Below are 25,771 nucleotides of genomic sequence, written 5' to 3'. Positions count from 1 at the left end.
TTTAAAATGGTGGGCACTCTATTGAGTAACATTGAGGCCATTCATTGTGGTCCCATATTCCAGTGTGGAGATCATAGTCTTAAATCAGGTGTTTCCTGTTGGTTCTGTCCACCTGCATTTCACACGATATTTCCCCCAAAGGGGTGATTATCAGTTTGAAAATAATATTGTTTCAGGGAACCTGTTTAATTTGGCATTGTGCTCCTTGTTGACATACCAGCTGGGTCACATGTTTTGTAGAATCAGCAAAATAGCAAGGCCTTGTTTACTCTCATCATAGGTTTGAAATGAGATATTTGTCATCTATATCAGCTGTAAGTTTAGTGTGAATCCCCAGATTCTCATTCTCTACTTCAAATTGTGGAGCATTCCTTTATGGTGTGACCAGGAGTATACTGTAAGTCCCAAGTACTGGGGTGGAAATGAGGGGTGGCGTCTGACAGAATCCTGGCCTTGTCAATGAGTCAGCAGGCTTGATCTCCATGTCAGTGATCAAGCAGGGATTAGTCTGTTATTCTAAACTGGTATTCTCCAAGTTATATTGTCCTGGGAGAAATATAATCTGATTTTGAAGGGGATCATCTTGAAACATCATCTCGAGCTTACACTGTAATTATAATATCATTACACCCATAATAGTTAATCAGAAGTTGGCCATATGTTACAACAACACCCATATGCTCATTGCATTATACTTTCGGTTGTAAAAATGGAAATATTCACATTCAAATATTGGTGGGTCACTGTGCATTAGCGGAAACTCAGCTCATAACAATTCACCTTTTAACAATAAAGTATCAACGCCATGCTTTGAAGGGGCACAATACTAACATTTGATCTGTTCTTCTGTATTAGAAATAAAGTTAGTGGATGTCACAGCCCAGAGCTATTTAGGAGAAACGAATAAAAATCTAATCAAAATGTTTAATCAATAGAAATCAAACAATGGAAATATACTGTGTATGCAAATCTATTTTTCATTTATTTACAAATTAATTAATCTTTGTATTATGGAGAGTGCTTTATCAAGAAATAAATCAATGAAGGAAATTCAATTAGAATTTAGAATTAAAATCTAAAATTCCATCCTTTGCACATTGTACAAAAGTGCAAATGTTTCTGTAAGTTCCCCACAGTTAATTTCCTGAAACCATTGCTGTTCCTTGTTTTTAAAGAACACTGCACAACCTCTCTGTGGACCACCAGTATTTTCTCGACAGAAGGCAGGGTTGAATCTGAAGTAACGTGGGCCAGCGAGGCTAAGGCTGAGACTCGCTCTTCCTTTGATCATTCTAAATTGGAGAGGGGAGTCGTACACATGCTTAATTTCACAGCGCGTAACGTGGCCTGTGCCACGTGTTCTGAGCCAGTCATTGGAAAATGTATAATTCATCAGCCCGCGAAACCTCATAAATTATCAAGCAGTGTCTGTATCAATTTTCAGAAGCCCTCTCGGTGTATATTGAGTCGGTTGTGGGGAATTCATGGATGAAATATGCTGGCGTTGCACGTTCGCTCGCCGACACTTTCCCCGCCATTGTTTGCAGACGTTTAGAATGTCATCGCGTGCATCGCTTGCTGTACTGGAGGAAAAAACACAACTGACATTTAATCAGTCAGATTCGCCCGCTGACGCTAAAGCTGAGTACTCTCCATCTTTTGGCAGTGGTGTTTCTGCTGTGAAATTGACAGAAAGCCATCTTTTTAAAAACAATTTATTCTGAAAAGTCCAACCACTGGACTCACTGGCTCACAAAGTGCCTCTCGACTGTTGGTCTTAACCAGTGGAGGCTTGTTAACTTGAAGTGGGGATAGATAAAAATAATCTTTAATATACTAATTGGCCTACTAATTGGCCTGATGCTGCGTTTGATTCTTTTGTGCAACTAACAAGCTTATCAATATAAACAAACACTGCATTTCTACAGCAGATTGCTTTTTAGAAATAGCTTAATTAACGTGGCAGCATTGCCTTTTGTATAATTTGTGCACTTCATATGAAAATTTCATATATAATGAACACTTGTAAATGCAGCCCAAGTTTCTACTCAGTTTGGGTACAGTAAGGATATTGATAAGAGAATTATTTTTGGACAACAGTAGAAATTTGGATCGGAGAGAAACTGGGTTCAAAGCTAGATGGATGCTGGTGTTGTGCCCTGGAACCTGAATAGATCAGGTGTGAATGAGTAGTTGATAAACCTTCATATTATACATTAGGAGTATTCTTAACTCCTGATCAACAGCTGGCTTTCCAGCTGTCGTGGACTTTGATGGTCTGGTTGTTAAATCCCTAACAAGGTCATTGCAGTCAGTATTGACAGTGTGTCCATGATGCTGTCATTGATAAGTGACAAAATGAAACTGTGTGCTGTAATTAAATATACAATTAATTTCCATTATTATAATTTGCGCCATGCCATTCCTTGTTACAGTGTCCTCTCTGTGTGATCAGAATGGAAGTTCAAAGAAATTGGGTGTGGTTTCTTGTTTGTTACTTCGTGATTTCTGACCTGCCTGGTTTGGAAGCCAACCAGCAGCTTCTCATATCTACAACCCAACCCCACCATCTTAAGAGCAAGCACAGTATCATGGTACTGTCATGGTGTGGGGTTTTGATTTGTGAGATGCCTCAGCAAAACCCTATGAATGTAGCATCAGCCATTGCTCAGATACAATTTGTGATGCAGTGTTTTTGGTGCGAGGGATTGTGGGTACTGTAACCTTTTCAGAATCTGCTCTGGTATTATTTTGGTTGGGCTTTAATGCATTTGCCCTACTCTTAACAATGAATCATGTATAGTACATGTCCTGCAGACACCTCACTGCTGTTTACTGTGTTGAGTTCAATGCCATACTGCACATATCCATGTGAGTTTTCATAAGTATGGATATCATATTTAGTCAGGTGGGTGTTTATAAGCTACGGTACATTATTTATCCTCTCACTGGGAGTATGGCATTCCCATTTTGGTTCACTGCAGGGACATACACTGAGCCATGTAAGTTGTTTTGGCTATATATGTGCTCACTCTTCAAATATTCATATGCAATGTTATGGCCTGAGTGCACAGTAATATGTATGTGTGGTGAAATAGATACAATAGCCCAAGTACACACAAACATGCACACACATACACACAAACACATGTGCTGTTGTTTTTCTGTTGCACGCCCTCAGATCTAGTGCAGATCTTGTTTGTGGCCATTTTACGTCATGGCCCAGAACGCTGAACCAATTTACTCTCATTTGCTGGTAGCAGTAATGCATTTATGTTGAATATGAGGAAGGAAATGGCAGTGGGTAGAAATATGTTTGGCTTCACTTTTGCTCTCCTGTGCAGTAATTGAATGAATTGAGCTGTTTCTCAGAGGCCAGTGTGCCCTGGCAGAGAGAACCAGAACTTTTGAACCTGAGGGGCCATTTACAAAGCACAGCAGGAAAACACATTTAAACGTACATAGACATACTGCTGCCTTCTCCTCATGGAAAAGCCTTTTCTGTATTCAGCGGAACTGTTTATTTATGTATTTATTTCTATAAAATAAATGGCATGCACTGCTTTTGTAAGACATTATAGTGTTAATGCTCAAATGTATGTGTCCTTTAAAATGGCAGAATCAACAGGTGCAACAGGTGTATGTGTACGTGCATGTATGTATAGCATATGTGCGTGTGTGTGTCTGTCTGATGAAATATAAGTTGCATATAGAAATTCAATGAGAAAAACACATTTAAAAAGCTTTATTCGTGTGTGCGTGTGCACGTGTACATGTGTGTTTGTGTGTGGCGTGCATGCACACACGTGCGCTTGTGAGCTTTTGATTCTATATCTTGATTAGAAACTTTTTAACTGTTGCCAGCGAGCTGTCACTCAAACTGATGGATGGCTCCGTAGTTTCCGGTGATGAGAGTGCAGGAATTATGATGTCTGCGAGGTGCGCCGTTACGTCTGGGGCCTGTCGAACGCTCACCGCGCCGATTGGCGCCGTATATCCTCTGCGTCGGCCGGGGACGCGGGCGTGAGTGGGTCGGGCCAGCTGGCCGACTGCGCTGGCCTCCTCCCGCCGCTTCCTCTTTATTTATGAGTTAAATTGCATTTGTTTTATGCTCTTTATTTACCATGAGAAGTGAACTCCGTCACCGCAAGCCGTAAATCCTGGATAAATGTCAGACAGCAGATTGATAGGGCCAGAGTAGCTGCTCTGCTGTTCAGTGCTTGACAGGTGGCACGTGCTGGCAAATTTTGAACCTGAAACCTGAAAAATGAATGGTTTGGGGGCCTTTTTGAGAATTTGTGAAAGTGAACTTCCTCTACGCTCCACTATAATTCACACTGACCCAGGCCAAACGCTTCTAAAGAAGTGTGTCTTTCCACTGGTTGTGACTTTAGATTTTTTTTTAGTCTTTCTTGAAAATGGGAGACCATGTGGGCCTGCTGAGGTTTCTACCTAAAATGTTTCTGGAAGGAATATGACCCCAGGGCTGTGTATTGATTGTGTGCACTTTCTTAATGTCTTTTGCACATACCAGCAATTCAAGCCGTACTCAGCGGTTTCCATTAAATCATATGATATCAACTCTGTGGTTAGCATTAGGATGCTTGTTGGCAGATTGTAGATCTATTGTATCAAAGGAAATGGAGAGGCGGATCGGTTTGAATTATCTGCGCATCTGTTCATTTCCTACCAGAGGATATTCTTTCCAACAAGGTCCATTTTGGACGCTTGATTACTGTAGGTCTGTATTTTCCCCAGTAGACAGCCTCAGACCCAAGTGATGTCATAGCTGAGAGAGCCTTAGTGAGATATTTTCTATTTGTGCGGCAGGGTATTTACTGAGCCAGTTCAGTTGAAGCACTTTGCTCATGGGTGTAACTGTAGTCCCCTGCTCAGGGTATGCTGCTCTTATACACTGCACAGCTGCCACTCCAGATGCACAAAGTTTTACTGAAGAGAAAGGTTTGCTTATATTGCGCTGTAGTAATGGCTAATTGTGTAACCACTTGGGGTAAAAATCTAATCTTTTGAAAATCAACTCTTTTCTTTGTTCCCTTTTCTGCCAAGCTACCATTTTGAGCAGAATGTGCTCATTGTGTTCTATGAATATTATAGCGTATTTCCACAAACTGTATGTATCGGCATACAAATGAGGCAAGAACCCAGGATGAGATGTATGTGGTCGAAAGAGCAACTGTTGACTGCCACGCCCCATAAAGAGTGTCACCCATCTGACCCGCCCACAAAAAGCACTGCCTAGACCGTCTGTTGCAATACCGATGCCAAGGACAGCTCTGAGCACCCAAAAATACTGCTACTTGTGTACCTCCGCTCACTCAGAGAATAAAACCTCTTGCTGTATTCAAGCCTTCCCTCAGTAAAGTCATATCAACATGTTAATGCATCAGGGTGCCACTCTGTATTCCCAGAGCAGTGTCCTTAATGTGTCTTATCTGTCTGCTTATGGCCTAAAGTGGAGAGTGCAGTGGAGGAACCTCTGATGTTGCAGAATGAAGTCTTTGGGGAGCAGTGTAATACCGGGCTTGCTGTACTCTCTCAGCATGTCCCTGTACAAGCTCACACACGCCTTGCAGTAAGTTAGCAATGTGGCTGGTATGACATGAAACCTTATTCACTCTACTGAAAGCTAGCATTTTAGCAAAACAGACTAACACTCCCCAGTTTCCTGTCTACCAGCTGGTTTCCCATTGAGTTGTATTAGAAGGGGGAGTGTAACACATTTGTACAATACATTTATGTAATGAAGGTTAATTGGTCATAAGATAGACAGGTAGCTGGTTGTACTTACACATTAAAGGGTGACCGTGCATGCAGAGGTGTAGAAGTTCTTGGGCCTTTGTTTGTCCCATAGCTAATTATTTTTATTTTGTACAGAGGTGAAGCTGGTGAAGAGAGGGCGATCTGAGCCTATTGATGTTCCTCAGCATGTTTTAGTGCACCGTATCTGCGTCTCGTGAAAAGGGTTAGGCCGGGGAGCTTTTGTGGGGTGACCCTCTCGCTTCATCTAAGTCTCTGCCTGTTGACATCCAGGTTGACTTTGGTGCTATGTGTCAGGAGCTGGTAATCTCATAGTCTAGGTTAAATAAACATAGGAAGCAACAACACTAAGGGGAATGTTCTGGATATGAGTACATCTCTCTGTATCTGTCTTGTTCTCTCACTCTCAATCTCAGTGTGAGATTCAAATAGGCCTCATTAGTATGAAGAAAAAAATGTCTTGCCAAAGAGCTTTGACAAATGTAGCTCCCGACAGGAGGTATTACTCAAAACTGATCATAAAACAGCCCTATTTCCCCCTCCTCCATTTTCATCAGGATATGAACAAATATGACTAATCCACCCAGTTCGAACAGCTAAACATTCATCAGTCTGCATTTGATGAATCTCTCTCTGCAGTATTCTTCCCCCAGTGGGATGCTTAGATTTTCAGTCTGAGAGGCAATTGCTGAAATGGAATCACATTCACCAAAATTTTCAGGCAAGAGCAGGTTTCTGACATGGTGGCAACTGGGGCAGGGGAGAAGAAAGTCATCCTCTGACCCCCTTTTAGATCGTAGTGATTGCGCAGTCTCTATTTTCATTTCATGTCAGCTTGTTTCATTACTCACCCTCCCTCTCATTGGTGAAGAAAATCTTTTTTTAAAGCCCAAAGATCTACCAAATTTATAACATAATGACAATGATTAAATAGTAACATTAGTGGTACGACTGCTGCAGTGAATCTAGAAACCAATTACGTACTGCATGAATTATATCCTATTTTCATTCCTGTGGGGGGCTGGTGGGTAGCTCATCCTGTTAAGGCACTGTTTAGTGCATGGATAGTCCCCCCCAGTCTGGTATTGAATCCGAACCGTACCAGTGTTTACTGTGGCCAAGGGCCCTGCAGGGTGATGTGCAGTTGGCTCTAGCATTACCCAGGGATGCCAGGCTTCCAGTTGGCCAGGATGACAGCATCTATGGCAACTTCTGCTGGTCGATTGGAGACCCTCAAGTATGTCTCTTGAGCTGCACAAGTGCTTTCCTATGATTCATGTCTGTCTAAGCCTGACTTGTGACTTGTGTGTTAAGAAATGGCAGTTGGCAGGAAATGTTTTGAAGGGTGTATATATATATATATATATATATATATAGCCCCCCATTTCAGGGCATCATGGTATTTGGGACATTTTAATGTCATGTCAATGAAAGTAGTTATGTTTAGTACTTTGCTGCATATCCTTTCGGGGGCTAGTTTCCTTGAGTTTTCTATTCAGCATTTTAAACGCATGTTCAGTTGGGTTCAGATCGGGTGAATAACTTGGCCAGTCAAAAATGTTCCAGTTTACGGCTTTGAAAAACTCCTTTGTTACTTTAGCAGCATTTTTGTGGTTATCGTCTTGCTGTAGGACGAAGTACTGTACCGTGAGTGTGGAGGGATTTGCTTGAACTTGAGCAGATAGGATTCTTCTTTGGACTTCAACATTCATTATGCTGCTGCTATCAGCAGTTACATCATTACTAAGACAAGTGAGCCAGTAACTGCAGCAGCCATACAAGCCCAAACCATACCACTCCCACCACCATGTTTCGCCCCTCTTTTCATCTTGGGCAGTTCCTTTCGGACTTCACACTTGCTCTTGCCATCATTTTGATACAAGTGAATCTTGGTCTCATCTGTCCAAAATACCTTTTTGCAGAACTCTACAGGCTCTTTTAGGAACTCCCTAGTAAACTATTGTATAACTTGGCCATCATGTTTTTGCTGCTAACTAGTGGTTAGCATCTTGAAATGTAGCCTCTGTAGTTCTGTTCTTGAAGTCTTCTGCAAACAGTAGTCACTGATACATCCACACCTGCCTCCTGAAGTGTTTCTGATGTCTTGGACAGGTGTTTGGGAGCGTCATAATGGCAATAATTCTTCAGTAACCTACTGTAGAGGTTTTCCTTGGCCTACCAGGCCCTTTTGCGATTACTGAGCTCACCAGTGCTCTCTTTCTTCTTAATGATGTTCATTGGTTTTCGTGTTTTGGTAAGCCTAAGGTTTGGCCTATGTGTCTGACAGATTTTCCCTTAATTCTTAGCCTCATAATGGCTTCCTTGACTTTTATTGACTCAACTCTGGTCTTGTTATGGTTTTAAGCTTTTATTTCATAATATGTGAACTCATGGACTCACACATAATCTTATATTTTCTTATACGCTGCTTGGGCATATGTATATTTGTATGTATAGACAAACATTAGTTTTTATATTTTGTATTCATTTCAGCTTGGAAAATTTAAAGGTAGCCCAACCTGTCAATTTAGCTTTAGGCAGGCTAAAACTAATAGAAAATATAAAGCCGTTGTCCATCTATACATACAAATATATGTATATACATATGTCCAAGTATCATAGAAATTAAGCTAATACTAACCTACATATTATGAAACAAAATCTTAAAACCATAGCTAAAAGCATTCACTCGCTAGCAAACATACTAATGAAGAACATTACAGCTAGAATGCTAGTTAAACTGTTGATAAAATACGAAAATATTACAGCTTTTTAGGTAGGTTACTGGCCTAACATTGAAATGTTCATGAGTGGTTGTATAACATTTTTCACCTGATGATCATCTTAAAATATTCAAACAATCCATATAGGCCTACCAGTGGGCTATTTCTCTACTGCCAAAATACAGTCATATAGGCTATGGAAAATTATGTGAACTTAAGTTTTCTGCCAAACTAACATGAGAAATAATAACAAGGACACAGACAGATGTGATTTTAAAGTTTGTTTTATTTTATACCTGATTACAGCTCTTAGTCCAGCTGCAAACTCTCCTTCCATTGCTTCAGCTAATTTTCCTGGGGTAGCCATTTTTAGGCAGCCAATTCAGTTGTGTTTGCGTGGGTGTGGTTGAGACCGCCCTCCTTCATGCAAAAAAACTGACTTTACTCGTAGGAGGTGTGACCAAGTAGCATATGCTCCAAACATTTAATTCTACGTTCAAATGTAAATGCAGAAGATAAATGTTTGCTGAAGATGTATTGTTCAACCTAACCACAGTTAGTCTTTATGAATGCTGGTTATAATATGCTCATTCCAATATGTTGTAAACCTAGATATATGAAAAAAGGAATAAACAATCCAAGTTTGTATCAAACTTTATTTCTGTAATTTCTGTGCAGTTTTATAAGAAATGGTCTTCCCTGTAAAGTACCCAAACTTCATTTTACAAGCCTAGAACTTGGGTTTGGGGTTGTTTGCTGTGAGGAGAGCAGAATATTTTGTCTATATTGACAACAGTTCTCTCTGGCAATAGTGTGGCAAGAGTGTTTCAGGAATGTTTAACTCCAATTCGAAGAGGCTGTTTTAGTGAGAGAGAATACTTTTATTTGCCTCAATCTAATATATGCAATGAGACTAAAACATTTATTATTTATTTACTGTCGCTGATGCTTACTGTAATAAATACCATAGTAACCCCATACAACGTAGTCTGAAGACATTCAGAAATTTACCATTACAGACACCTTAACATCTGAAGAGAATGTGGTCATTTCAGACTTCAACTGCATGTGACAAGGGCTTTTTCCCAGATATCTATCCTTTTATAGCAGCATATCATAGTCACCTAGTTGCGTTTAGTTATTCCTGTATTTTTGGTGCAGTTTTACAATGTTTCTTTTGCTAGACAACACAAGATATTTTTCTTCTGCCTCTTGATCTTCCTGGTCTTCTCCTGTTAACATTAGTGCCAATCATCTGGCCCCTTCTGAGTGTGTTCTGAACACTGCATCTGGAATTCTTAAGCTTCTTTGTAATTTCTCACGGGAAATAGCCTTCTTGTTTACTTGGCTGCACACATTTAAGCCTAATTCCTCGTTCTTTTCCATATTTCTTGCAACTTTAATTCCTACTTAATGCACTACAGGCTAAAGGTATTTGGCTACCGGTGGTACTAAGCAGCAATGAAACTACGAAATGTTCTTATCGAGTGTCTTTTGTAACCTTGAATAGTGCAAAACATTCACCTTGAAGGTTTAAAGCATGCACTGGAAAATATTCTCTAATATTGAGAAGTTGGGTGTTGACAATTGCTAAAGGTTTTCTTTGTTAGGTAGGCTACAGTAGCCAAATGGTGGACTGCACTGTCAATCATAATTTGCAAATGGTCAATTGGTAACTTTCATCAGACGATCAGATCAGATGTTGTTATTGTCAGATGTAGCTAAATGTATAATGGGCAGAATTATTGATTGTTGGACTGGAGCATTTGTGTTGTGTGGGTGTGTGAAGTGTCTGAATTCTGTGTGTTTACATGAGGTCAGAAGGTACATACGTTAATGTTTTTATGGACTGAAAATCTGTGGTCATTGTGGTCTTGGTACTATATACTTGGTAAAAACTTGGCAGATTGCATACCTGCCATCCCTGTATGTATATATATATATATATATATATAGTGGTGAGTGACAATTCAAGGTTCAAACTCAGGGCTCCCGGGTGAGAGACAGCCGCGCTAACCACTGTGCTAAAGATGAATTCACCCTTTGAACCAGCCAACTCCTCATCGGTTTTCATCCCCTTGGAGAACTAACGGCATCTAGGAAAAGCAATTGCAAGGTTAACTTTAGTTCTTTAATGAGCCCTGTTGGCTTGTCTTTTTGCTTCGCTGTATCTGGGCCTTTGTAGTGACTAGCTAGCTAGCAACAAGCACTCTGCAGAGATTTGTTAACAAACCACAGGCTCTGTAACCACATCCACCCCTCCCCACAGAGAAAAGAGCGCCACATCCAGAAACGTCCCAAACACATTTTAGACTAACAAATATGGCAAAAGTGCACGTACGCAGAGATTGTCAGTGCACTATAGATATGCTTTAGCATAGTTATTTTATTAAATTTTCAAGGTAAAAATCCTGCATAGTACGTCTTTAATAATGGTTTAGAACCCATAGGTTTATGCATGGTTTTTTGTTTCATTTAGTTTATTGATATATGACCAACATGTTTTTACTGGTCGCTTTTGCCTGAAAAACATGCTCAGTTTCCCCGGATTCCCGGAAAAAAACATGCACTATACCTGGGAGAGAAAGTTTTATTTTCAGGAAAAGTATTAATCCCTTGTCTGGTCAGCTTGTACAGTGTTATATTTGAGCAATAAATCAGAACACCACAGCTCCAGGTCCACAGGACCCTTTCAATAGACTCTGACTTTGATGAGAGCCCGTTATGAAAGTGTCGAGGGGGTTCTTCTGTGTCCGTCACAGAGCAGTTATCTGAGGGGCTGTGCTGGTGCCTTGACCTTGCCAGCAAAACCCTTTAATCTGTGGCTGAGCTCTCCAGCATTCCTCAACACTGGGCTTGTAGCAGCAGCCTGAATTGCATGTGTGCTACGATAGCAGTACCTTTTCAGGGTAGTGTGTTAGCCTTTCTGGCTAATGCTAGCTGCTTGTGGGCTAGCTTTGAGGCTATATGAAATTAAGTCAGTGGGTGCCAGAGCTTATCCTTGAGGCTACGGCTGTGTAGTGCCAGGAACGGCATCTGCAGAATTATGATTTATCTTTTGGCCCAGATGCCGCTATCAAAGAAGATGTCGCTATCCCCCCCCCCCCCCCCAACCGTGCAGAGAGCCAGTGCATGCTGCGTACTGACGTAGACAAAGGGCCGTATCAGGGGCCTCACCTGCCTAATTCCAGCGTTCTTCTTACGCCTCTATATCCAAGTGACACATCTGAGCAGTGGCTTAACAGCAGCGGAGTCACCTAAATTTATGTAAGGTGAAGAACAAAAATATGAATTTCCTTTGCTTTAGCCTATATGTATTTTTTGCTGTAATCACACACACGTGCACACATACCATTATTCTACTGCAGCATTGCTATTGCTTTTTAAATCACTTTAAGGGACAATGCTTGTCTTTACCAGCACTGTGCTCTGTGTGCGCTCAGGGGCGTGTGCCGGAGTTAAAAATCTGCCTGTCATGGGGGTGCCAAATAAAAGACATTAGCGAATGTCGGCGCGGGGGGAGGGGGGTAATTTATGATTGCAGGTAGCAATAAAAAAAAAAATTATTCTTGACTTACCCAGGTTCTGGTGTGCTGCTAGATCTCCTGCATATTCCCACTGTTCTTTGCATGTCAGCTACTGATTTTAAAACTTTTTGTCTGTTTTTTTTCACATTTTTGTGATTTTAAGATAATTGTGGTACTGTATTCAAATAAATAATTCAAATGATTAACCATATATGGCACAGTAGAGAATGTAAATCAATGAATAATGATGCAAGGATGGCTACTGTGAATTAGAATGATGCCTTTATCTGAAGAAAAAATTATGTCTATCTGAATGAACTTGCCAGCTCAAACCACCATCCACTCTCAATGAAAGCCCCAGCTGGTGGTGATTGTGTCTCTGGCTAAACTAAAAAGTTGGCTACATGATTAATGATAGACTTTAAGCATTATCTTATCAACACATTTTATCACATAGACAATTTACTGAAACAGTTGTTTTCAGCTGCTCCACCTTTTATGTGCTAAGTAGCCCATAGGCGGGCTAATTATGTAAACTCGAATGTTAGCGTTAACAAATGTTGCACTCATTATCACTGTCAGCAGCTCCATCTTTATTAATGTGTTGTATACCATCCGCCTAAAGTTTCAGTCTGCATGATATTAAAAATTTAAAAGTTACCAACTAGCCACTGATCAAACATTAACAGTTTGTGATTGGTTGGCTTGCTCTCATAACATAAATGCAGCTAGATAGGCTAGCTCACAACAGAAAAGTTCCAAAAAAGTTGTATATTTGACTTTTAACACTATATCATTTTCTATAGCTTTGCAAAGATGAAATTGAAATAACAGAACCCGAAACACAAGATACACTTAGTACATTAAATTGTTGATAATCAAGTCTGCAGCATTGTGATAGCCAACCAAGGTGATATACTTTTTGCCCCAGGGTTGCGGGAGCACCCTCTTTTGTTTACAAACATGAAGTGAGTCTATTAGCCAGCTGAGCCAGCCCGACTACTTCAGGCTAGCAACCATAGATACTGCTAGACTGCGAGATCTGCCTAGAATAACGGTGAACGTCATTCCCAATATAATCCACTCATATTGTGACTAGTGCCCCCACTAATGAAAAGGAGACATGGCAATGTATGCTACTCAGCCACTTTAGCCAGAAAGGCTAGCACTACATACATTTTAAAAATGTTTATTTTGTGAAGTGATAGATGCATATTCTAACAGCTGTGATTGTGAACTGTGTGCTGGGTTTGAAGCATGCTGTGCTGATTTGATCCATGCTGTGTTGAGTTTGTCTGCTGGTTAGAAGCAACGTGCTGGTGTTGAGCAGGATATGGTCACTATGGTCATTATGCTCAGTATTGAGTTTCTGCCAGGGAGCAGCAATCTGGTCTTGTGGTTGGGCTAGAGGAACAAGAAGTGGTCTGGTAATGGTCCCATGGGGCACAGTGCTCAGAGAGGGGAGGAGTCCTGTCCTGATCTCCATGGAGATCAACACACAGGAGAATACTACTGCACAAATGCCAAAAGGGATTGTCAGTGCTACTGTATCAATGAAGGGTTGGAAAAGGATTGTGTAGACACTGCCATTAATTTAAAATCAGTTTGATTGTCCTATATCGGCATGTGCCAGTCATAGAGAAGCTGTTGGTGAGGTTGTGCATGCTGCATTATGGCAGCTGGTCAGATGATACTCAGTCAGTTGTCAGTCTCTATCTCAGGGTGACGTTGTTTGGCCTTTTTTTGGATCTCCTCCCACTTTTCTTTTTTATGTCTGATCTTGCCGCCTTGGGTTTTTCTGTGCCCTTCCTGGTGGTGTTTTTCTTAAATAAATCTAATGCTATAGGGAGGGTTGGGAGGTATTTGAAATCTCTTTACAGAGAGCTTCCACCACAAGCTGGGCATTGATGAAGGTGGGTGGGGCGGGGGAAGGCTGTATGTGACAACATTTGCTTATTCTGAGCCATCCGATTAGACAGAAATCCGTGACAGTGGACCAAGCTGAGGCGGAGGTTTTTGAAGAGTCTTCACAAGAAACACATGACTCTACTTTTTCCTTTCTTCGACTCTGAAAATTACTGCAAAATCAACTGGGGACACATTAGTCAGCCGGCATTAATTAACATTTGGGAAGGGAGGGGTGGATATTCTCTCTGGTTCAGGGTGACTCAAGTGTGGCTCTGGGGAGAGAAATTTAAACTGTGCTAACGTACAAATCACGTCCGGCCACACTGCCAGATGGGAAATTAGACAGCCCTTCAGAAATAATTTAGCCCTGAAACTTACCATACCATCAAAAATGTATACAACTTCTGTGTCCACCAAAGCGAGTCTTATATTTCCTTAATGGTTTGTTAACTATAAAGAAACGATTATTTTACAGTATGAAACTTTATTCTAAAACTGCACAAACTACACATTTATTGCTCTGCTCCTGATAGCCTTATTTATTTTTGTTCGTTTGTGGTTTCACCCTTGCATAAAAATCCCTTGCATACATTTACATAAAGAGGCAGGAGGTAACTGTAGGTCAGCGCTTTCCCATTTGATCCAGCTTGTTGAAGGCAGACAGTATACGTTCATTGAACTGCCTTCATGGTCATCAGGAATTTATTCCCCTGTCTATGTTCAGCTGAATCTTGGTTCCTGTCAGATTCTCACCTTTTCTCTCTGAGGCTAGTTGATTGAGCTAGATGAACACAAAGTTGCTAACTGAATGGAATCCCAGAAGTATGAAGGCATAGATGGTACTGTATGAAATCTCATTTTGATAATTTGCCTTTTTAAATGTGAGTATGGGTCAAATAATATGCATTTGAAACATGGAAAGTTATATGTGCTCATAGAGGGCAGTAATTGTCTAATTGTGCATTCATACAGCAAGAGTAATGCTGCACTTCTTTTTTATACTTCCCCCTTTATAGTATACAGTGAGCTTCATAATGTTTGGGACAAAGACATCTTTTTTCTTGATTTGGTTCTGTACTCCACAATTTTAGATTTGCAATCATGTATAGTTAAAGTGCACTTTCTCAGATTTTATTTAAGGGTGTTTTTGTATATATATATATTGGTTTAACATAGCACAATATAACATAATGACGAGAACAGGCCATTCAGCTCAACAATGCTCGCCATTTTCTTACCACTAAAATGTACCTGGTGCTCGGTTTACCCACAAACTAGACAGTATCTAGCACCGTATCAAGTCTGGTCTTGAAAACTGCCAGATTTTCTGCCTCTACTTCATGACCTGGCAAGGTATTCCACACAGTGACTACTCTCGGTGTGAAAAAATTCTTCCTAATGTCTTTGCGGAATTTACCTTTTGCTAATTTCCATTTATGCCCCCTCGTTCTACTAGCCAAACTCAACCTGAAGAATCTCTTGTAGTTAGTGGGCTTGTTTCCGGCAAGCCCACTCTTGATATCTTTCATATTTATTATCTGTACTTTCCGCCCATTGTTCTAGCTCTAAGTAGTCCTACAGTTTTTGCACTACATTCAAACTTTTTACACCAAAATGACCGGCTAGTTCGGCGTTTAGTCGGATGCACTTCCAACAGTACAAGATTTTTAAGCACATCTTTATCGCCTAAAGTTACTTTAGCTAACCCTAACATGTTTGCGTTTCGCCTACTTTAGTTAACCTAGTTAGCGCGTACGGATGCTATCCTGCACGCATGAGTAGGAGCTACGGACACACAACTACAATCCGGGTACGGATGCTATTCTGCACGCATGAGTAGGAGCTAATGACACACAGCTACAACCACCGATACAGATGTATGGTCACACGGACGCTACAACCACCGATACAGATGTATGGACACACGGAGGACAACAAATAACGTTACAGAGATGAGGGCATGCCATAGCTAGCTAGCTATATAGTTAGCCAAGTTTTACTCATGACACTTTTAGGATATTACGAATGCCTGGAACATAATCGCTACTTGCTGATCCCTGGCTGTATATGTAACGCTACGGTGCGCCGTGGGTATGGATGGTTTCGTGCTTCTTCTGAGCTATGCGCCCTCATTGAAATGCATTGAGACTTGAGGACAGTGGCAGTTGGAATTTGAAGCAAGCCCACACAATTCCTTCAGGAATTGTAACCTTTCTAGTTCACTTTGTTAATCTCTTTTATGAATTTAAAAGCAATCAAATTACCCCTAAGTCTGTTATTACTAAACCTGAAGAGATTAAGCATCTTAAGTCTTTCCTCATAACTTTTATCTTTCATACCGGGAACCAATTTGGTTGCCCTTCTTTGAACCTATTCCAGAGCCTCTATAACTTGCTTGTAGTATGGTCCCCAGAACTACACACAATAGTCTAAGTGTGGTCTGGTAAAGGGATTGTATAAGATAAGTATAACTTCCTTGGATTTATACTCAATATTTTTGGCTACAGTATATATTACAGCATCCTGTTTGCCCTTTTAACTGCTACAGCACAGTGCCTAGAGCTTAAAGGCTTTGATCGACTAATACTCTAAAGTTGTTTTCAAATTGAGCACATTCCAATTGTGTTACTCCCCAAACTAGTCTTGCCTTATGTCTTTATTTCTCACATGTAGAACTTTGCATTTAGCTATATTGAATTTAATTTGCCAGATTTCTGCCCACTTATGGATCCTGTTTAAATCTTCTTGGATTACATTAGTAGATTTCAAACTGTTAGCTGAACCTCCAAGTTTTTTATCATCTGCAAATTCAACAAATGTACTTTTAATATACCTGTCAGGATCATTTAAATAAATGTGGAAGAGCGGTGGTCTCAGAACTGATCCTGTGGGACTCCACTTCCCAAAGTACCTTGCTCAGATAAGATCCCTCCTACTACTCTTTGCTATCTACCCTGTAGCCAGTACCAAAATACCTCCTGTAATTCCTATTGTCTTCATTTTGATAATGAGTCTCTCCTGTGGTGCCTTATCAAATGCTTTTTTTGAAATCTAATTATATAATATCATAAGCCTAGCTACAATCAAAACTCTTGGTAACTTCTTCAAAGAATGCCAAAATATTTGTCAGGCATGACCATGCGAAAACCATGCTGGCTATCCCTTATGATGTTGTTATTTTCAAGAAATATTTCTAACTTGTCTTTAATGATAGATTCCAGGATTTTACTTGTGATGCAAGTTAAACTGACAGGCCTGTAGTTTCCTGGATCAGTAAAGTCCCCCTTTTTTATATTGGTATTATATTATCTTCCAGTCGTTTGGTATTTCTACAGTTTCTAAAGACTGTCTGAAATACCTGCCAGTGGGTTGAAGATGATCTCATGTAAATCTTTGAGTATCCTTGAGTATGTGCCTTCAAGGCCCGTTGCCTTGTTTGTCTTTAGTTCATGTAATATATCTAGTACTTCTTTATTTCATCTCTCATTATCTACTAATTCTGAGTACTGAATATGCCTTCTGGTCCATTAGTAACCTCCTGGTTTCACCATGTAGAAATTGCAGCACTTTTTATAAATAAAGGCCATCATAATTTTTGGGACAATTGGTTTCACAGGTGTTTCTGATTAGTCAGGTGTGTTCAATTTCTTCCTTAGTGGATTCTAGCCTTTTGATTGCCCTTTGGAGTCTGTTATTGGCATTTTTGAACATGAGGACCATTCTGAATTCTGAAGTGTACAGAAGCATCTAATCTGTTCAAGATCAACCAAGTGCCTCCAAATGAATTGACACAAGACAGACCCAAGCTGGAGGAAGATGCTTTGTGTGCGTCTTACCAGGTTAACTTGCGGGCATGCGATTGACCAGCAGGGGTCACTGCTGCGCGGTGACACGCTGTCATCCCAGGCTGAACTGAAACTCTCCAGTCCCTGGGTGACGCCAGAGCCAGCTGTTTGTCTCCCTGCCCGGCTGCCGGACTCATTTGGCACCGACATGGTCCAGATCCGATAAACGGCTGCTGCTGCACTTCTAAAGGCCATTTGTGATTGTGCTCTCTGACTTTGGCTCTTACAGTGGAACGGGTCCAGCTGAACTGGATCTCTTTTTGAGTGCAGCGGAGGCTGTTTAAGGCCAAGTGTAATGGGGGAGAAGAGGGTGGGGAATGACAGAGATCTGAGATTTGAGGGTGGCTGACCACCTGCCTCTCTCTCTGATGATTGGCTGGTTCAGCAGCGCTCAAGGCTACAGTCACTGCCAAGTAGTTTAACAGCATCACCGATTTCATTTCTGATTTTCATTTGTTTTCTTAATTGCAGACTCATTCATTTGGCAGATGTCCTCACCCTGGATGACTTACATAGCTTACATACGTATTATATTTTTATTTAACCTTTATTTACCCTGGAGCCACATTTCGGTACAAAATTTATTTTACATGAGAAACTCAGCCGCGAAAGAAGCTCAGTGAATACAGGAAATTATTCTACAGCAGACATCAGCATATTAACCCTTCACTAAAAATTTAATTAAATAAATTCTGCCACGGAGTTTTGCTTTAATGGCATAGCAGGTGGGGCACAGATACCCACACACATACATAAAATTACACACATATATATATATATATATATATATATATATATATATACACGCACACATACACACATCAACACACGTACTGGCCCCCTGTCTGCAGTTTACATGACTGTAGGGTTTTTGAATCTGAGCCTAGAATGCAGTGTTTCCAGTTTTTGCAGTTTGCGGTTTTACACAAAAACCTCTAAAAAGGCACCGTGCTGGAATCCACAGCCGTATAGTTAGAGAACCCCCTCTGTGATGGGAGAACTGTTTTCACTGATTGTCTGTTTCTCTCTCTCTCTCTGTCTCATTCTATCCGATCCTGAGCTTGTGTTTCCATAACAGGCTTTGAAGTTCAGTTTCAAAGGCAGATCTCTCTCGTCAGATGCAGCATAAAGGCCGTGCCCGTAGTGGGGTGATATATCAGGGACATGCTGAACAGACAGACAGGGTGGATATGTTAATCAGACAGAGGAAACATGGTGATTCGACAGGCTGACATGCAGTGACGGATACGAAAACCAGATGACAATTAGCTGCTGAGGGAAGCTTTTTTGGAGTGAGTTCGGACTGCACTCAATGTGACCTGGAATGTGGGGCGTCTGAGTTTTCAGGGGAGACTTTGTTTGTGTGAATTTGGACTAGCTGTAGGTTGAGTTGGACTGGGTTTGGTGTGAATTTGTACTGGCTGTGGTTTGAGCTGGACTGGGGTTTGTGTGAATTTGGACTGGCTACGGGTTGAGTCTGACTGGGCTTAGGGTGCATTTTGGCTGGGATTTGGCTGGGAGTTGGACTGGGTTTGAGGTGAGACCCTTCTCTCAGTCTTCTCTTTATTTGAGTTTATGGCATGTGAAATGGAGCTCAGGCTTCTCTTTGTTGTGAATACAGTTTTTGATTTAGTGCTATTAGACATGCGTTTTACTTTTCCAATTATATGAAATCAATAGTCTAGTTTTGAATATATCATCTTATACACATTAAATCATTTGCAAGTGTCTCCTTTACACATTGCCTATGCACTTTAGATTCTTCAGATCATGTGACAGGAGTGAAGTGTAATTTGTGGAATATTATTGTGCCCATATTAGTTATTCCAGATTCAGCTTCATTTACCTCTAACATCACATGGGGAATTGAGGCTACTGGAGTTGAGACTACTGATAGAATCATCACTCATTTTAGTATCGCAGTCACTTTCTGTCATCTTGAAAGGTCATGGCCTCTCCATTATGAAACCATTAATGTTATGATAACCAGAGTGCAATTATCCTCTGACATTTTTCTTCAAATGGCTTGGTTTTTGCTCAACAGTACAACAACCCCAGGTTAAGCATTACATCATCCAAGCCCGCTTTAATGATTATGGCTCTTGTGGCCAAAGAGGTAATTGGACAGGTACACAGAGCAGTGTATCCGTAGGCTCTGTAAATGGGTCTGAAGGTTCCTGCACACTCTGATACCAGCCCCTGGGAAACACCAGCCCTCCTAGTCCAATCAGAACAAAGGTTCAAAAGCGAGAGTTCCCTTAGGAGTTTTGGTATGCTGAGCTTGCTTAGATTGGACCTATAAAATCAATTAATTATTCAACTCTGACCTCGAGATTGTGATTATTCAATATACTTGGCCAGTTGAGTTTACATTGGCCACATTAAGTGTGTGTGTGTGTGTGCATGCATATTTGTATGTACATGTGTGCATGTTTATGCATATTTCTGTATGGGGCATTAGGTGTATGATGGTATGTAAATTATGCTAAAAAACACACTTATTAATGTATCATGAAATACATTTTATAGCATTTTTAAGAAATCACTCATAATGTATGTCTCCACCAATTTGTTGTATATTTCTTTACCTGGTTTTATACCACTTCATATTTTTAAAATGAAGACACCTAAAAATGTTGTAGACACAGAGGAGTAAGCTTAATTTTTAAAAACTGTTTAACACATTCCAAATAATAACAATAAAAGATAAGTGGAAAATATGAAGAGTGTAGTCATTCATCAGAGTAGCATTTAAAATTTTGACAAAAAGAAAAAAAAACATTTTAGATGGAGTGCTTTTCAGGGTGCCCTCTAAACTAATTTCTTCATAAGGATTAATAAAGTATCCGCAAGAATTTAAAGAATTGTCATTAAGCGTTCCCATCAATGCGTTTGACCTGACATTTATTTCTTCTTACAACCAAAGTAACAATCTAGTTGAAAAGTGCAGTCTACCATGGGCGTGAAATTTGTCATACTCAGTGGCATCTTCAGACATTTTAACATGAGACGTAAACACACAGAGTTGCTCTACCACCGGATTAAATAATTTCTAAGACATATTTCAGAAAATGTGAGAGATCCTTTGTTATGCTGTTAAGTGCCCTTGCATAGTAGCATCTTTTCAAAGTACTAAGGCTACATTTTAAGAGCTGGCAGATTCAGAGTGGTGAGACAATGTGGGGGAAAACATCTTGCTTTACTCTACTTCCTCCATTGTTTTACAAAGTTTTATTTTACTGTAGGTTTTATATTTTTTTGAATGACTGAAACAAGGTTGTGTGATTCCATATTTCATGATAAACGGCTTGACTTTATGACAAAATGACCATTTCATCATGTAGTATCATGATGTAGCATTATACTGGTTTCACCCCTATCATATATGCATGTGTGAGTGCACATGTGTGGATGCATAGGCAGTATACTCTTAGGTAGTAGCAGGTGCCAGCATTCTTGCCTCTATCTCCGTGGTACTCTTTCTAGGAGCAGAAAAAGACATTAACGCTATGAATAATTTACCCGCAATGGCCAGGTGGAGCAGTGGATATGTGTGAGTGTAGAGAAATTTATAGAGAGCAGTGGGACTGAGGGGTGTGTCAGTACACTCTCATCACCTGTACAGCACTCTGCCTCAAGCCTGCCAGTAGCAATCAATCTGTGAGCCCGAGCTGTTGATTCTAACTTTGGGGAGTGTCAGTATTGACTGCGCTGTATCACCAGCACCCCTATCTGTAGGATCGAATTGCTTTAACATTGGTTGAAGATGACTGCCTAGTACTGTTAAATAATAATTAACCTCTCCGTTTCAAGGGTTATGTTTATGTCCAGACCATACCAGTAAAATGCATGTTACAGCACTAGGGAACCGCTGCAGCCCTTCCCTGTTGAAATATTTAAATTTATATTTTAAAAATATTTAATTTTTTTTGTATATATTAATCACAGGTTTACGCTTCTTGTGCTTGTTCAATTTGCTCTCGCTTTACTCAAATATCGAACACTAAAGGAAAGTCAGTCAGTACTCCAAAAAACTTGAGAGCCATGCTATAGAAGAAAAACAAAACATGCTATTGAGTGTCTTGGACTCCTTCATTGCTTTTCAGGAAAGCGTTTCCATGCGAATGTCTTCCAGTCGGGTCTTTTAGTACAGTGAAGCGAGACATTAAGTGCTGAATAGATCCCACTACACATATTTATTGTGTCTGACCCGCTGTCAACGTGTTCAGTCCTTATCAATTTATATAATCTCTTATCATAATTAATATTTCATAAACGTGGCCTATACGGTTAGCCAAAAAAAAACTTACTGATGCCAAATTGTAAAGCAGCAGTGAGATTTAATGCCAGCGGGATATGAAGCTACAGTATTTACATGCTATTAAAGTGCCTGCACAAATTGGCCCGTGCACTACGTTCACTTCTATAACATCCAATTTATGGGTAATTCTCACGCACTTTCAGTCGCAATAAAATTAAGCAATATGCTTTTGCATGCTGTATGAAACCTAATGTTTAATTTTATGTACGGTATAGGAGGTTATAAAGTCATTATCCCACTAACACACGCTGATAGCATTGTTTCTCGCGGTATATGACTTCACAGTGGCTCACAGTGCTGGACAAATTAAATTATTTAGTTTTTCTCCAGCATTCCTTTCTGAAAACAAACCACAATAAATAAATAAATAAATAAATACATAAATAAATAAATAAAAGAACCGATAAGGTCGAGGCTGATCAAAGTTGTTTAGCCTGGAATACATTGTGTGATACATTGCTTTAGCCCGACTAGGTTCTTCAGGAATTCAGGTGTTTGAAATAGGATCGATATCTAATGAAACTGCCAGATGGTACCCTGTGCAGTGATAGTCTATTGCAGATAGATTTCATTGACTTTTAAAATACATCAGTCTCAGATGGTTTTACTTGTAGGACACAAGGTTGCATGTGCATTGTACCACTTTGTCGAACCTTGTTTTATGACTAATAATGTGCTGTGGGTGTGTTTGTACATGTTTGTGTGCATGTGCATGTATGTCTTCAGGAGTATGTGTGTTTGCTGCATGTTTGTGTGTAAGTGCATGTGTGTGTGCATGTGTGAATGTTTGTACTTATGTGTGTTTTGGTGTACATATATGTGAGTTTGTGTGTGTGCATTTATAAGCATATATATGAACCTTCATGCATACATTTGTGTGGGTGCATGTGTGTTTATATGTCTGTCTGCTTACACAGGTGTACATGTGTGCACACGGATATATTTGTATGGGTGCATACTGTACGTTTGTGTGCATGCATTCATGCATGCATGTGTATGTGTGTGTATCCCTACATTTGTGTGTGCATGTGGGCATGTATGCATGCATTTGTGTGTGTATGCATGTTTGTGTTTGCTGGAGTGTGTGTGTGTGTGTGTGTGTGTGTGTGTGTGTGTGTGTGCAGGAATGCATGTATGTGTGTGGGTTTGCGTACGTGCATATGTTTTTTCGTGCAATTTTGTGTGCAGCTGTGCGTGTTTCGATGTGTCCATGCATGCATCCATGTGAGTGTATTTCTGTGTGTGCATGCATGTGTGTATGTGTGTATGCATGTATACTGCAGTGGCACTCCAGTGAATGCAGAGCCATTATGTTGTGATTGGGTACTGGGCTTCTGACAGGAACCTAGTGTGACTGATTGCTGATACCATTGCTTGTCATACAGCATATCCTGTGCAGGGGTGACTGGTCACAGAGAAATATTGGTCCACTGATAAGAGCTGCTGAGGGGATATTAAAAGCCACTCTTGTCACATGGCTGGGCATCAATCTGCAACTCCTGAACAGCCATCTCATAACCTGTGCCTCAATACTGTCTCCATCCTCCATTATCTCTGCCTGGTCTGCATTACCACTGTGCTGGAGGGCATTACCAGCCTGAATAATGACCTTAATTCAGGTGCCCATTCTCTTTATTGCTGAATTCTATAAAGGTTGTTCTTTCTGTGCGTGTCTTCTCACTTGTATATGAGGACCACATGCAGATTCGTACATTGCTGCCTTTTATTTTATGAAAGCAGTCAGTGAAAGGGGAAGGGAGACTTATTACTTCACTTTAAAGCTTTTTATCCACCAGCCTAACAGTTTAACGTTCAAAAAACGAGAACAAAATGTGAACAAAAAACAACAGACAAACTGGATACATGAAACCAAACCTGTATCCTGTGACTGTCACTGCACTGTTTACCTAACATTGTGCACCAGTTCATTGCCTTCACTACCTTTTATGCTGCCAAATTCAGGCAATGTGAGAAAGTGTGTGATAAGGCTGGTGTGTTGCTGTTGTGTCCTGAACAGCTCCTGTCCCTCTATGAAACTCCTGCTCCTCTGAACAACTCCTGTCCCTCTGTAAAACTCCTGCTCCTCTGAACAGCTCCTGTCCCTCTGTAAAGCTCCTGTTCCTCTGTAAAGCTCCTGTTCCTCTGTAAAACTCCTGCTCCTCTGAACAGCTCCTGTCCCTCTGTAAAACTCCTGCTCCTCTGAACAGCTCCTGTTCCTCTGTAAAGCTCCTGCTCCTCTGTAAAGCTCCTGCTCCTCTGTACAGCTCCTGTTCCTCTGTATAACTCCTGCTCCTCTGAACAGCTCCTGTTCCTCTGTAAAGCTCCTGCTCCTCTGAACAGCTCCTGTTCCTCTGTAAAGCTCCTGCTCCTATGTACAGCTCCTGTTCCTCTGTAAAGCTCCTGTTCCTCTGTAAAGCTCCTGTTCCTCTGTAAAGCTCCTGTTCCTCTGTAAAGCTCCTGTTCCTCTGTAAAGCTCCTGCTCCTCTGTAAAGCTCCTGTTCCTCTGTAAAACTCCTGCTCCTCTGAACAGCTCCTGTCCCTCTGTAAAACTCTGCTCCTCTGAACAGCTGTTCCTCTGAAAGCTCGTGTCCTCTGTAAAGCTCCGCATCCTCTTCAGCTCCTTTCCTCTGTATAACTCCTGCTCCTTGAACAGCTCCTGTTCCTCTGTAAATCTGCTCTCTGAACAGCTCCTGTTCCCGTAAAGCTCCTGCTCCTATGTACAGCTCCTGTTCCTCTGTAAAGCTCCTGTTCCTCTGTAAAGCTCCTGCTCCTCTGTACAGCACCTGCTCCTCTGTACAGCTCCTGTTCCTCTATAAAGCTCCTGTTCCTCTGAACAGCCCCTGTTCCTCTGTAAAGCTCCTGCTCCTCTGTACAGCTCCTGTTCCTCTGTAAAGCCCCTGTTCCTCTGTATAACTCCTGCTCCTCTGAACTGCTCCTGTTCCTCTGTATAACTCCTGCTCCTCTGTCCAGCTTCTGCTCCTCTGTAAAGTTTTTACTCTGTACTTACTGGTAGTTCTAGCTGGCTAACGAAAGATGTTCACAAACATGTTTTTATAAAATAGCAATTTTGCAGCCTTTTTAAAAATTTTAAATAAGACATTCATTGAAATAATGTGGAGAAAACTGAAATTGCTGGCCGAATTAATAACTGGCAAGATCTGTTGTGACACCCAGAACAGCATACGAGCATCCATTCTCCCCATACCTTCTGTCTCTTGCTCACCTACTCACTGACTCTCTTTGCTGTCCTCCCTTTCCCTCTCGCCATTTCTGTGTGCTTATCTCCTTCATCTACTCTTGCTCTCAGCGCTCTCTTCCTGAGAGCAGGCAATCTCCTGCATGCTCCAGAACAGCACTTCTTAGGCCCCCTGTGTCCGGCTGGTAATAGCACCCACAAGCCCCTGGCTTCTGAGAAATACAGAGCTTCAGTATTGCAGCTCTAGTTCTGACAAAAAAAAATTTAAACCAGAGAAAGCTTATGCTTGTCAGCACCACGTTTGTGTTAATGTTAATCACTTAACTGTGGGCCACAGTATGTGTGTGTGTGTGTGTGTGTGTGTTTATGTGTGTGTGTGACACTTTCCTTGGGGCTCAGACTTTCAAAGACTTATTTATTTTTAATTAATGTATTTGTTTATTTATTTGTTTGTTTACTTCTGTATGAAATTA

The 25,771-nt window shown here is 40.8% G+C and overlaps 1 protein-coding gene across 1 annotated transcript in view; it reads left to right on the top strand.

Annotated features, from left to right (window-relative positions):
- The window catches only part of cacna1ba (calcium channel, voltage-dependent, N type, alpha 1B subunit, a), a 186,895-nt gene that overhangs the window by 50,213 nt on the left and 110,911 nt on the right, over positions 1-25,771 (top strand).

Source organism: Anguilla rostrata, chromosome 10 (assembly GCF_018555375.3).
Source record: "Anguilla rostrata isolate EN2019 chromosome 10, ASM1855537v3, whole genome shotgun sequence".
Lineage (NCBI taxonomy): Eukaryota > Metazoa > Chordata > Actinopteri > Anguilliformes > Anguillidae > Anguilla > Anguilla rostrata.
The sequence above is the reverse complement of the archived record's forward strand: the minus strand, read 5'-3'. Positions and strand labels throughout refer to the sequence as shown.